The following is an 11,438-nucleotide window of genomic DNA, read 5'->3' on the forward strand; positions in this document are numbered from 1 at the left end:
CTAGCAGGGGAAAGTGACTTAGGCCTCAACCTTCGCCGAGAGTCAGACAAAAATGGAGGGCTCCTGTTGCAAATGAGTGCAAAGAAGTCACCTAGCAGATGTTGCGGTTTAAGGTGCGATCAACAGACCTTAATATAAAAGGTTCAGAATTGAAATTTTGGTTCGAAAATACCTGACAGATTCAAGATTTCCACTTCACAAAAATGTCAGTCTCTGAACACATTTCTTTCTCGTTTCCCTGAAGGACAGAAAGATTATTAACGTTTCACAATCTCCGTGTCAACGAACTGTTTATTTAATCTCCATGACGAAATTATTTTTGGAAATAAAGTGCACATTAAAAGATAGCAATGTGCACGTTAATGAATGAGTGCGTTTTTGTGTTATATGTATATGTGTGTGACATATCGAGAGAAGAAAAGATTGAATATTTATGCAACTCTAAGGAAAGATTCAAGACAAAAAAAAGAGTCATCAGTAAACGCGATTTTGATTAAGTATGTCATTTATAGCAATCGTCATTTTTTCCTCGTTTTTTGATCATGGCATTCTATTTTCATTTTCAAAGATGGAGTCCTATGAGCTGGGGAAACTTGAGTAAAATTTGGAGATTCTTTGTGAAAGGGTATGATATTATGCACCAGGGTTCTTCCTGCATGCTTTCCAGGGCTGCCCCAGGAGACTTGAACATACATCCCCTTGCTTCAGCTCCGACGAGCCGTATCCAATGCCTGGATTCCGGGACAACACGGTGCTGTATTAATAGATTACCCGGATACTGACTCACTCGTTTATTCGTGACCGTATAGCTCCCCGAGACCCGTTCTCCTATTCATGGAAGGCTGCAGGAACCACGGACGGACGGGAGACGGATTTCGAATCTTATATACGTTCAAAGATTTGAGGTTGGCACAAGTTGCCAAGAACTGGGGGACGGGATGGAAGGGGATTCGAAGGGTGAGAAGTTTAAGAAGGGACCAGAGAAGGGAGAGCACCTTTCATGATTTGAATTGAGAAATGTTTCAATGATGAAGTTGACGCTTGCATCCACTTTCAGCAGAGGTCATAAGAATCTGTTGATATCATACCATTAAATCATTACTTCTAACAGCAGCAAAAAACAATAATCTGATTAACCTTCCCACATTCGACCTCATTTAATGTGCTTGTGCAAACTACACTGCTAAATAGCAAGTATTAGATGACATACTACATGGTATACTACACATAAATTCACTTGCGTGCGTGCAGTGTACGTATGTATGCGATGTGTGTAAGTGATTGTGCTTGACTTCTTTTCTGCAAATACCCCCACAAGCATCTCCTTTTCTGTAGGTTCCCCGCACAATTAATAATCTTAATCAGTCAATATGAATGTTACGTACTGTAGACTAATTTGAATCCATATTGTATCCTGAAATATTACTTTAAGTCTGTACACACTCAATTTTCAGATATGTGTTACTCTTCATTGATCTCTAAATGTATGTTACAAATGTGTGGAAGCTTGATTAATGAAATGGGGGAAAAATCAAGTGAATTATAATATATGATATATATATATATATATATATATATATATATATATATATATATTTGACAGCAGGCATAAAATGCTGCAATGAGTATCAACTATGTCGATAGATGGATGTAATGTTCTGTTTTAAGGTTTCAGCTGCACATTGACCGTGACTGAGACAAGTTCTATACAAAAGTATACTGACTCTGCTCTCTCATTCTGAGTTTGTAGCTGCAAATGAAAATGTTTTCATTGGGTCGCAAGGCAAGCAAGCGGTGCAAAGGACATCGGAGCAAGGATTCAAGTGAGCTTCTCAAACGAGAGGAGCAAAATTTTAGTTTAACCCTTTAAGTACTAACAAAATTAGCATGCAAGATGAACAATTATAAAATCAAATTCGAGAAACAGCTTTCATTGTACAGTCATAATGACGGCTATCTTTTCCCCGTTTTAAAGTATAATTAGAGTCGGGAGGGTTCACACGAAACAGAATTAAAATTCAATCCTTTAAAAACAAATATATTCAACAAAGCAAACCAGCATACCATTTTTTTTTCACACATGCCTATTCTGGGCAGATTCTTTTGGCGTGAAACCACACGAATGCTGATAAACACCTGTTTTAATCGGCATAGGTCCTACTGCACATGACAGAAATAGTACCACAATTATCATCGTTTTAAATTTAAACCTTATGAATCACTACAAGCTGCAGTTTTTAATTCAATTGCATTTTAAGTGTATTATCTCATGAGCACAAGCGAGACGTTTGATACATCCTTTAATCACTTTGAAGATTATCTTTTTCCAATCACTGTGCTGAATTATCTAAAAATACATTTCCGGTATCAAACCATTGTGGACAGTAATAGTGAATTACAGCGCTTTTTATTCCACAGTGAGCCAAACAGCTGCCAGATGTCGATCACAAAGCATTGATATGCATACTATGGACGATAATTTCCCTTTAAAGTTATGTTGTATTCAAGGAAAATGTAGGCTATCGCTGTAAACAATTGTAAAATATTATTGTATTATTTCATAAAAAACAAACAAATTGTGACACATTGGACTTAAGATATTAACATATGACCCCTTGATAGTAGATGGACGATAACATCAATCATCAAAATGTTGTCACGAAAGCTATAATATTCAAAGGGTTTTTTTCAACTTTTATAATAAACCTTTATAATGATTTATCCCATTTGATATTGAAAAAAAAGTGTTTTAACGAAATTAAAAGGCAAAACAAACACTCACTCAAACAAACAAACCGTATTGTCTTTTCGTTGTTGAAATTTGTTTTGATGTAATAAATGCTGGCTTTTTATCATTTCCTTTTGATTTTATGTAGCAGTACAGTCTTTAGCATTGACACACCTAGTATTGTTTGCATAGTGAATGTGTGAAAGTTTGCTTGTATGGAGGGAAAGGCAGACAACTAACTTTAAAACAACGCTTCATTCTTTTTCGCCACTGGTTGTTAATTGTCTATCTGTTAGCATACGTAGTCTCTAGCACACCCACTGCAAACCGTTGAAGTACTACGACATCAAGAACGACCAGGGTAACCAAAGAATTTGCATTTGTATTGTAATACCATGTATACAAGTTATGTGTTTTAAACTCAAATTTAATTTTCCATGTCATGCAATGCCGCTATTCGCAGCGCAGTTCCGAGTGACTTGAAACGGCTACCCTGCTACAAGAAAAAAGGAGTAAATAAAAAAAACCCGAATCACTTAAATTTCACTCAGTAGCCATAACACTTCGATAGCGATTTTGATAAGAAAACTATATTAGGTGACTAAAAAATAAACAAACAAACAAACAAAGAATCCATCTTATTCATTTCTCATTTGTCTTTTGTTGCTGTTGTTGTTGTTGTTGTTGTCGTTGTTGTTTTTGTTGTTACCTTGGTCGTTTAAGTATTAAACAATAACGACAGACACTGAAGAACATACTACCGCACAAGGTAAAAGTCAGGGAGCACGAGTACGTGAGAATGGTATGGTACGCCCTTAATGAGAACTTGCAATGTCGTTGTAACAACCGTTATCTGCTTTCTCAGACGGTCAAAGATATTTCCACTTAACTTCAAAGTTTCCTTATCCAGGGCATGCGAGGTTTCCGCTGGGTGCGACGCTACGTCTGCTTAAAAGGAGACTACGGAGAACTAGCTATTAAAGGTTGCCTCAATCAGCAGGGCTTATGGCACCTTCTCTGGATAATTAGTACAGGAAAGATGGACATGCGTGGCGAGTTTGTTTGGTCCGGCAAGTGACCATCGGGATTTCTATAGGTGGATGTCATATCATGGCCTAAAATTAGTAACAGAGAGCGAGGATAGCGGAAGTTTTTACCTAAATTGAGCAAACTTGAGATAAACGCTAATCCCTCTCTGCGTCCAAAATGTCACGCGTTCCAACCCTTCATCAGTATTCATTATCGCCAGGATCAATACCTGATTCAATTTTGTTTTCTTTCTTTCGCTCTTCATCAGTCTTCACTTTCGACTTTGATCTTACACGCTCTACCTTGCGTTTGCACTATCCATCCACGTGATGAAGTGCAGACCGCATCAGCTGTAAAAATCTATTATCTAATTGGTTGGAAACTGGATGTAGGCCAGACTGAGTATAGAACGAATGATCTTAACTATCTACCGTTCATTTGTTCTTTAAAGGGGCTGTACAGTACTGGTTGAGGTGAGGATTCAGGTTTATAACATTCCTAAATGAGATAATGAGAAACCTCTTATGAAATATGAAAGAGCATGCAATTTTTAGAAGGATTCAACGTTTATTTGATGAAAATTGGTTTTCAAATGCCTGAGATATCCAAAAAAGTGATTATAATAAAAGGAGACAGGCCACGCCTTTTATTAGGATCTCTTTGTTTCACCTTGTTTTTGGATATCTCAGGCATTTCAAAACCGATTTTCATCAAATAAACTTTTGATACCCCTTAGAATTACATGCTCTTTGACATCTCATAGAGTGGTTTCTGAATATCTCGCAAAACGTTAAAAGCTAAATCCTCACCTCGACCAGAACTTTACAGCCCCTTTAACTTTAAAAAGTAGTCTCCTTGATTTGAAAGCGTAGTCAATTACACAATCAATGATTTCCTTGCAACATTTACAGCGGTCATGACTTTACAAGCTAAACCTCGTGTTCTGTTCATTTACAATAACAGGCAAGCATATTTTTTCCGATTTGGTCAAAAGGAATTGTTCCTCTTTCATTACTAAGCAATTTAGAGTGGCTCGATGAAGGTATAAGCAATGGAGGTGATTTGGAAGCAAAATGTCCATCGGCTTATTGAACTTCTTTAATAAGAAATTATGTGAGCAACACTGAATCTCAACGTATCATAGGGAATGCACCGGAGGATTACCTCGTAACAGACAGAATCTTCAATGTGCTGGTTAAAAACATGAACCTGTTGCGATCAAAAGCCAGTGAGAATCAGTAAGAATCACAGGAAACAGGTGCTTACTGGTAATTTACTATGGAGCATGTGTCGAAATGTGTTGTTGGTTTTGTCACTGTTCCTGTTCAAAATGTAAGTGCACGCCTTTGTTCTTGAGCACGTACATCGAAAGAGTGATTCATGCTGGGGAGTCATGACTCATAATGTTATACCATCTCTTGTACATTGGAAATGTGTCTTCAGCATTGTTCGTTGAAATTCATTAAAAATATATATATTTCGGAATTAGATCTTCGTCTGGAGTAAAAAATGATAAGCATTATGACGTACAGATCTAACTTTACAGATGTATTTGATTCTATAAAAAAAAACATGTTTACAAAAATCGAAACACCTCTTTTACCAACAATAACAATAATATATGTAGTATTTTTCCCATATTCAAAACAAAGTAAGCCCCCTTCTGGAGCACAGAGGAGACTTCCAATTGAAATTGTTGTTATACATTCTGTACTTTACAATTATTTCAATTCAATTCAATTCAAATCAATTCATTTATTTTCATTCTTCTTTTTCCAACAAAACATAACAAAGAATAGATCAGGAGTTATATCATAAACATACATTCAAACTTTGCAAAGGATAAAATGATACAGATAAACGTAAGAATGCACACTGGCAAAAATACAAAGTTATGTTATATTCTGGTAATTCGAGTTTCTTGAGCTGCAGAATATGTTGCTATTCATGCTATTGTTGTCGTCGTCATTGTTGTAGTTGTTTTGTTTTTCTCTTTTTATGTGCTTTTCTATTTTCTTTCGTTTGTGATGCCGTCAATGCTGATCCGAATGCATGTCAAATTTGAATACAGCAACTCTTCCGAAATGCGTTCCACAAGCTGGACGTGTTATTCTCCTGCTCCTCGTGTCTTGTAAGGCTACAGGGTGAAACTTGCCGAGTATAAGTACCTACAACATTCTCAGCAAGGCGCTTCGCACTCTCTGTTGTTTATGTAAAGAGTGTATTCATTCATTTATTCATTCATTCATTCATTCATTCATTCATTCATTTTATTTCCACACGGTCACTTGTTTCAGCCACAGGCTGTTCTTCAACAAGTCCATGCATCTAAGAAAAAACACAGTTAAAACACATGATACAGAAACATGATACAGAAACATCATGATACACAAAATACACAAAATGCATGTATACCTCCCATCGTGTGTACTTATCACGTTTATATCTTTAATTTTTTGGAAGTCGGACAAGGGGTTACGCTGTTGAGGCAAGCTGCAGTTCAGATATGCTTCACATTCTGGTGACATTTTGCCCCCTTTTTGCCTCTCTGCCGTTCTGTCGCTTCCCAATCACTGGTATTGAGCAAATAGGACAGCATTAAAGAAACATGTCAACGTAATCCTAGCTCTAACGAGGGTGAGATGTGTAGGAAGAGCAGTAATTAAAGACTATCAACCTGCCCGAAATGCGGTTTCCGCTCAACAAGAAATTGAGCACCCTATTGCTTGAGGGAACTTTTGAACGAGTTCAACGACATAGAGGGTGTTAGCGGTGTGCTTACCTAGCATCTTTGTTTATTTTTCTGAGTTGGGGAGGGGAAGGGAGCTTTCTGGTTATCAGTGTAAATAAGTAAATAAATAAATGAATGAGTAAATAGATAAATAAATAAATAAATAAATAGATAAAAGTACAAAACGTTTGTCACAAACCGCTTATCTACAAATAGTTGTGTTATACAGTATTATATTATGAAATAACATTACATTTTGCAATGCGCTCCAGCTTTAATAGCGTGACGAAGCCGAAGTGCACTACGTCGAAAATAAAAGGCCAAGCCGTGTTTTATACTATGTTAATGTTTATATATATATATATATATATATATATATATATATATATATATATATATAAATGCCGTCCTTCATTCAGACGTTGATTATCAAATTCACAAATAGAATAAAATGAAATAAAATAAAATAAAATAAAATAAAATAGAGCAGAATAGACCTCTTGAGATGGCACTACCATCAATTGAGACGCTCACACCAGATTGCCAGAGCTCAAGATAAAAAATAAAAAAAATCAGAAAGCATGATGTTAGGTGTTCTCATGAATTACGGGGAGTAATAGTATGAGTTTGAAATGGGTGTTGTTGTTGTTGTTCATTTTCCATCTGTGAAGATGGCTGGATAGCCCATATTCAGCTACACTAAGCTGGTCTTCCATGGGGTCCAGTTGGATGTGGGGTGGGACCACTTCACCGGGTTAGACACCCTGCTCTTTGCGATGAATGAATGAAGCGGGATCTTTTACGTGCATGAGCTGTGACTCTCTCATACACGGGACCTCCATTTTATGTCCTATCCGAGGGACAGAGTGTTTTGCCTCTTGCTAGAGGGGACGTGTTAAACCCACAAATGTAAAAACACCCACAAATGTAAAAACGCCCACAAATGTAAAAATACATCGCCCACAAATGTAGAAAATCGACCACTTAATGTAAAAATTTAACATCGCCCACAAATGTAGAAAACGCCCACTAATGTGAAAATAATTTCAAAAGTCGCCCACAAATGTAAAAACGACAAACTACTATAGTACGTTGATATATATAGACTCACTTCTCCAGGATAGCAGTGCACTTCTTGTAAAATAATGTGTACGTGTACGGAGACGAGTGCGTGTGTGTGGGTATATAGTAGTGGAGAGTTCGGCGGGGGAGATGTGTGTGCGTGTGTCTGTCTGTGTGTTACGGTGTGCTGCGTGTCACACCTTTCCGGCGGGCAGCTGCGCCTCCGAGCAAGTTACGCGGGCTTGTTGCGGGTAATAGCAGTACAATTTCTGCGGATGGACAAAGATGTTAAAAAAGTTCCGTACTTGCGTTTTACCTGCTAGACGCGTGCCACTTACCTGCTATTTGCATGCCGACCTGCCATGGAGTATCGTTGCATGTACTACTGTGATAAACGCTTGTCTTCTGTCTGTTTGTGTGTGTGTGTGTGTGTGTGTGTGTGTGCGTGCGTGTGTGAGTGTGTGTGTGTTTTCCTGCAAGTTTCTGTTTCTGGGCGGCGGGTGAGGACTGACTTATCTGCAAAGGAATCCCTCTGAAGTAATTTGAAATGGCAGAAAGTCATACAGAATGTCTATATACTCTCAACTAACCAGCAGAGAGGCAGTAACTGACCCTCAACATGCACGGAGATGACCGGCGACACTGGCAAATCAGACTTGCGTGCGCATCTCCGGGTACTAGTGCGGGGCAACACCACTGCAGGGAGCTCCGGAGGAAAAAAAAAAAAGAAGAGAAAACTCCCCGTAAGTCAACCCGTAGGCTTCCCCAGACACGATGTGACAAGGCCTTAGTTTTAGAGCTCCAGTCCCTATATGTCGCTCGTAACTGAAAACGGATCGGCTTCGACAGGTCACAGTACACGGAATACATGCAATTAAGTAGCGCGCGTCTAGTAGTGTAAGACGCACGAAATAAGGGTCTACATTAACGCCCACTTAGTAGAAATACGTCAACCACAAATGTAAAAAATTTTTACATTTGTGGTTGATGTTTGAATTTTTTACTACATTAGTGGGCGTTTTTTACATTTGTGGGCGCTGTCGTTTTTACATTTGTGGTTGATTTTTTTTTACATTTGTGGGCGGTGTTTTTTACATTTGTGGGCGATTTTTACGTTTGTGGGCGATGTATTTTTACATTTGTGGGCGTGTTTACATTTGTGGGCGTTTTTACATTTGTGGGTTCAACAGGACGGTATGTTTACACACAACATTGCTCAGTCAAGACTCGGGTTCGAACCCGGGCCGCGTGATCGTGAGGCAGACGCGCTACCGACTACCGACTGAGCCAACTCACCCAGCGTATAGAAATCGCTTCCCGTATCATTTCCACGACAACTGCAGTGTCTTAATGTCTGATACTTACTGTAAGAGGTGCAATGATTTATAGTGATAGCTTTGTCAGTCGAAGTAAAAATAGAGTAGGTGGGTACCTGATGGCCAGTTAACAAGGTGTACAGTGTAGGGCGAGTGAAAAAATACAATGCGTAAGTATAATTTTGTTAAAGAAGGCATTGAATGTATCATGACGTGAAATATAGGAATGGATATTCCACTTGCGAGAAAGGGTATCGAGCAAATTGGAAACACTGAATGGCAAGGAGAATTAAACAGCAAAATATTGAAATTAATGGAACTTAATTCAGAAAGGATCACATTCTCTCGATTAAAAGATTATATATTCTCTCAAAATATCTGCTCTTATTTGTTGACACTTCTCATTTCTAATGTGTGGGGATGCTGGAGATATACACCTCCCCACACCTGCTCTCCTGTTCACTGGCACAATATGAAAATATCCTGATTTTAAGATGTATCCATCCCCCACTTTCTAGTACGACAGGGTCTACCTGAGGCAGAATTTTTTGGGAGTTATTGCGGAAGCAGGGGTGCATGCTTCTCTTATTGCTGCATAGCTGTAGGTAAATACGTCTCATTCATCCGTATTTGCTCATTCAAATCTATGTTTGCCTATCTCACGAGATAACCTCCAACATCGCTTAATATATCTTTCAGAAGTTTACCCCAATTGGCAATCAAATTCACTGGTCGGTGTGAGTTTTAAAAGGTCGCCCCAATACAGAAGACCACAGATTGAGACTTAATGACATTATTCCAGTGCCAAGATATATTACTCTGCCAGCGAAATGCAAGTATATGTATATCGATGCCGGCATAAGAATCTCGGCAGTAAGCTTTTACAATCATCACATCGTTAGAAATATTCTAGCACAATTTAAAAAAAAAAAATGATGTGTTTGAGAAGAATTATCGAAAAGGTATAAAGCTTAATCTTACCTTTACATATCCCACTTTCAGTCCTCAATGGATGACTGCCGGTTTCATTTAAGTCATTTTGTCAACATTTAAACAAAAAAATAAGGTGTTATAATAATGATGCGCTAAAATCTATGTTGTAAACTTAATATTAATTATCACGGGATCGTTGAAACTTTATAGGTTGTCCATTCACAACTTTTATGCCACCGGTTACTGAAAATTCAGATATTACTCCTGTTGATGAATGCTTTTAAGAAGCAATGATGAAGACTAGCAAGACAACAACAAGTTCATCATAAAACATTGAATATTATATGTGCTTTTGCAAAACAAAAATTCAACAAGACCCTTTTTATGTGGTCATGATGTTTGAATATTAGAACTATGTATGTAGACGTTTTATATAAACAGCATAGGTATTTTTTCGAGGTTGGGGTGAGCGGGCAGGAGTGGTTTGATATTTCTTGAATGTTCTAGACTCATACTTTGCTTCCTACACTAATATTTTGCAGATGTTACGAAGATGTTCCATGTTTGATGTAAGTTATGGAGATCCCGACGGCTTGTTTGCTCGTTCCACTCGCTCAAAATGACGTTAAGAGTTCGACAAAATGTTATAACAGTCATACCGCTTCCCACTGCGTCATGGCCAAGGGTTGCTTCACCAATATGTAATCCATTATCTTAAAGTCAACACTGTGACACTAAACGCTGTGTGTTCTTGGAGTAGGACAGGCCAGTGAACGCGTATAGACAACGCACGATAGGTTATAGGTACAGAAAGCATAATGCAGTTATGGTGTAGTTGATAATTTTCGCTGTCCCTAGCTGTTCTTCTGTTGGAATTGTTAATCAACCGCTGTCGCGTCATATTGACCGGTACGTACCACTACTTATGATATAACTTATGTAGGTGGTCTTAAGGGTGGTCTAATTCTGTAACCTTCATCTGAACTTGATACTGCTGTCCCATTCACGGTTGAAAGGGGAGTGAGAGAGCCGTGTCTTGTACTCGTCTCAAGTAGGCCATGTATAACATTATGAAATGGTTGTTTGTTTGTCGAGCTGTATAAAGGTGTTTAAGGGAAGAAAATGTTTGTTGTCCATAATTCCATATTGATATCTCGTAATTTTTTTCTTCCACTTGTTCGCATGTGAGTGAAAGAGTATCGGATTGCATCGAATTATATTCATAGAGAATACGTAATTATGAATTTGAACAACTTTAGTGTGGGTTGGTGTTCTGTGTGTGCGTGTGCACTACAGGTTTGTGCCAGTCATTTAATAATGGATAGTTTAGGCAGTTTGTTACGAATGACCAACTGCATAGTAGGTTACAAACTTATTAGTGACGTGTTTTTTATTGTTCGATTTTGTTTGGTTGTTTGTTGTTGTTGTTGTTGTTGTTGTTGTTGTTGGCTACTTAAGATACAGATATCACTGGTTTTACTCGGCTGCAGAAATACTGAATTTTGTTTTGTAAGCGTACGTCAGAAACATTATTGTAAATGATTGTACTCCTTGATAAAAGTAGGCCCACTTGTCAGCAATAATTATTGTTGAATTACCTCCAGTCTTTATTGACATTTTATTCAGGACTGCTGCCACC

This window comes from Diadema antillarum, unplaced genomic scaffold (assembly GCF_040938485.1).
Source record: "Diadema antillarum isolate AM-2024a unplaced genomic scaffold, OU_Dant_1.0 scf00000156, whole genome shotgun sequence".
Taxonomy (NCBI): Eukaryota; Metazoa; Echinodermata; class Echinoidea; order Diadematoida; family Diadematidae; genus Diadema; species Diadema antillarum.